The following is a 3,869-nucleotide window of genomic DNA, read 5'->3' on the forward strand; positions in this document are numbered from 1 at the left end:
GAGCTCAAGCTAAACGCTCACAGTTGTGGTGTAGTGTTTATTGTTGACTTTTTTTGCCATTAGCCTAGGCATTTTCTACCTGCCCCTGCACCCACCCATGCTGCTTGCACCCCCCCACCCACCGCCACCCACGCCCCCCCCCCCCACCCCCCCCCCCCGCCGCCGCCGCCCCCGCCCTTCCCCCCCCCCCAGGCCCAGCATGCTCAAACCTCAGTCAGTGCTGCCATGAACCCCCACCCTCACCCCACTTTACCCCAACCCCCAGCACTGTTGGCCCAGGGTTCCCTTCTCCTCCTTCCCTCTTTGCACTGTCATCCTTGCCCCAAGGTTCCTTTTTCCCCGGAACTGTCACCTTTGCTATAGCAGCACAAGCCAGCTATGAAGGAGCCATTGCAGAGACATGCCTGTGCCCCTAGAATCAGTGGAGCCACTGGGATCATCGTGAGCGCTGCGCAAAGTTGTGTGCACTCACCTCCGAGTTCCCCTCGAAGTTGAGATCACTAGGTGCACGCCTTTTAAAGGCAGTTGTAAATCACGCAATTGTGAAATCACACTGACGTGGGATTTAAATTTGATGTGGGGGGGGGTGATACTGATGTGGGATTTAAATTTGATGTGGGAGGTGATTCTGACATATGGCCACAATAATGAGATGCAAAATTTATTAAAATTAAGTTCCCAATGTTCATTGGCAGGAAATGTGGCCCGCCATTGCTGCAAGGAGGGGACAATCGTGTCCTGGATTTATGTTGTCGGGAAATGCAACTAGGGCCTTATCACGAAATTCTGCAGTCTCTTCACTGAACACACCTGTCACAATTGGACGCAGAAAATCCTGGCCACAGGAATGTAGGAGCAGGAGTAGGCCTTTCAGCCCCTCAAGCCTGCTCCACTATTCAGCTAGAACATGGCTGATCGTCTACCTCAAAGCCATTTTCCCATGCTCTTTCCATATCACTTGATGTCAGTGGTATCTAGAAACCTATCAATCTCTGTCCTGAATATCCTCAATGTTTGACCTTACAGAGCCCTCTGGGGTACAGAATGCCAAAGATTCGCTACCCTGAGTGAAGATATTCTTCCTTCATCTCAGTCCTAAATAACTTGCCCCTAATACTGATACTGTGACCCCTGGCTCTGGACCTCCCCCAGAGTAAACATCCTTTCTGCACCTACCCTGTCTAGCTCCTTAAGAATTCTGTAAGTTTCCATAAAAGAGATAACAAAATCTACCAAAAGTCCTTAACTAGGAAATGAATCAAAAATGTATGAAAAATGTTATACTTTGGGAATGTCTGTCACAATCAAGGGAGAAAAATCACAAAAAAATCTAAAAAGCATTTCTGGAATGCTTTTCCTCATCTGCAGTGAAATCTGACAAACTGGAGAATGGGCCTAGGTCTAGATGAAGATCTCCCTCCAGTCATTCCTTGTTGCTGATGACTCCATGACTCCTCCATCATTTGCTTCTGACCAGAAACTGTTTTAAGCACTCTTAAACATTCTTCAATCAGTCAATCTCTAGTGCCAATTCATACACTAGCATCCCACAAAGTGATTTCAGGGCTGTTTTTATGATTAAAAAAACTAGGCACAATTTCTGAGCAAAAAGTATTCTCTTTTGACATTCCTTCTCCTTTAAGGAAAAGCTCTGCTTTTTGAACAATTTATTTGCAAGGTATTAGCAAAGGTTTTCTGGTTTGAACTGTTCCAAGAGAGCCCTCCAGTGTACACCTCTGGTACAAAATTGCTACTGTTTTCTAAATACTCAACAATATTGCCAAATGGTCAGAACAGACAGCCTAATTGTGCCGAGAAAAAAAAAACAAGGCCAATCTTGTTGAGGAATATTTCAATTGAAAATTATAACTCTATGAAGAGATGCATCCTTTGCAAAAACACAGAGAACCATATTTATGATTTTAAAAAAGTGTAAACTATATTAATCTCATTGATGGGGAACTGTGTAGTACACTGAAAACCGTATGCATTTTGATGACGCTTGCATTCAGGTTACCAATCTGTTGATGTGTTGTAATACATGTTTATCATATTTAATTTCTCAGTTATTGCCAAGGTCACTTCTTTAACACCTTCCAAATCATGGCTTCCACCGTCTAAAAGGATAAATGCAGCAAGTGCATAGGAAAACCCTTTCCTCGTACAAAAATTGGAACAAAATAGAAATTAGCATGGCTCCTGTGTAAGAATGACTCGCAACATGGAAAGAATCATTGTAAAGCATTCTAAATTACACATCATCCTGACTTGGACATTTATTGATGTTCATTCATAGTCGCTGAGTCAAAATCCTGAAAAGACTTAACTAGCAGCATTATGGAAGTACCTTTACCACAGAGACTGCACTAGTCTAAGAAGTCCCATCAATTTCTCAAAGGCAATTGGAGATGGGCAATAAATGCTGGCCTTGCCAGCAAAGCCCATATCACACAATGCAAAATAGATCTATTCCCTCAGATAGACCCAGGATTGGGGTGATTTAACATGGTTCTCCAAATGTGGATATTCCCAATATACTAGCTCGAAAACTACATTCAAATTATGACAAGACTAAAGTAAAGTTTGTAGTGGAATTAAGGCTAATATCAAGTAAACATTGAAATGGTAGCATGCTAAGAAATGTAAATAAATTAATTTCACATGAATTTGTTGCTTTCTTTTCTCTCACTAGAGTTTCCATCACATCTTTCCGCAAGGTTCCAAGTCTTCAAGTGCCCCAGCTATTGCACCCGCTCATACTTGCCTCAGCACAAAAAGACTCAAAAGGATCCAACCAGAACACAATCTGTGGACCAGAGAAGCAAGATGGAAAAGTTACAGCATATCTCTCTTCTTTACAAAAGCTAAAAAAATCCCTTGTGGAAGAGTCAGTTCTGTAAAGACGGGGCTCCTGGTATTGACATGGGATATGGTATTTGTACATAGAAAAACGCTTTATAAGGCCCCGCCTTACAACTCAATTAAATTCCTAAAGTCAAGAAGGTACAAGCATGCTAATTCTATCTGTGCTGCAGATTCTATTATGGCACAGAATTTCTAAAGCGGCCTGCCTGAGGGGAATAAAATCTTTTAATCTTTACCCTTATGTGAGGTATGTCAAAGTCTGTACTGATGTCATTTAGTTTTGCAATTATAATTTGAGTTAAATTATTTGTTTAGCTTTGTGTTGACATGTGTAAAGCATTTGTAGTTTTCTGAATATTTGACCAAGTCCTCATTTCAGTTTTCTTTTGCACAAATTGCTTTTCTTAACTTGCAGATTCAAGTCACAGAATCATCCTCGCTTTTTATAGTTCACAAGAGATGCCAGTATGAGGGCAACTGGATTAGTCTTCAGGCCCATACGTACTTTAGGGCTGTGAATGCCTTGCCCTCAACAGCTTGTAGTTCATTTACCCGAGTAGATTTTCTGATTTTTGGATGCTCACATTTGCTAAGTTTTACCTCAAAATTGGAAACAAAGTCCTACACTGGCATAAGACCCTGTTCAGCATATTCAAGTGCACCTGTTTCAGATAAAAGCTTTTCTTTATTTATTGTTTCATTGGTTGGGGGTAACACTGGCAACGTCAACATTTGTTGCCCATCCCTAATTGCTCTTGAATTGAGTGGCTTGCTAGGCCATTTCAGAGTGTCAGTTAAAAGTCATCTACATTGCTGTGGGTCTGGAGAGACCAGCCAAACCATAAAAGGACATCAGATTTCCTTTCCTAAAAGGCTTTCATGAACCAGGTGGGTTTTTACAACAATTAATGATAGCTTTGTGGTCAATATTACTGAGGCCAGTTCTCAATTCCAGATTTTATTAATTAAATTTAAATTCTACCAGTTGCCAGAGCGAGATTTGA

The 3,869-nt window shown here is 41.6% G+C and overlaps 1 pseudogene; it reads left to right on the top strand.

Moving 5' to 3' along the window:
• Positions 1 to 2,145: 2,145 nt before the first annotated feature.
• LOC121279444 lies at positions 2,146 to 2,246 on the top strand (annotated as a pseudogene).
• Positions 2,247 to 3,869: the final 1,623 nt, after the last annotated feature.

Source organism: Carcharodon carcharias, chromosome 6 (assembly GCF_017639515.1).
Source record: "Carcharodon carcharias isolate sCarCar2 chromosome 6, sCarCar2.pri, whole genome shotgun sequence".
NCBI classification, from domain to species: Eukaryota; Metazoa; Chordata; class Chondrichthyes; order Lamniformes; family Lamnidae; genus Carcharodon; species Carcharodon carcharias.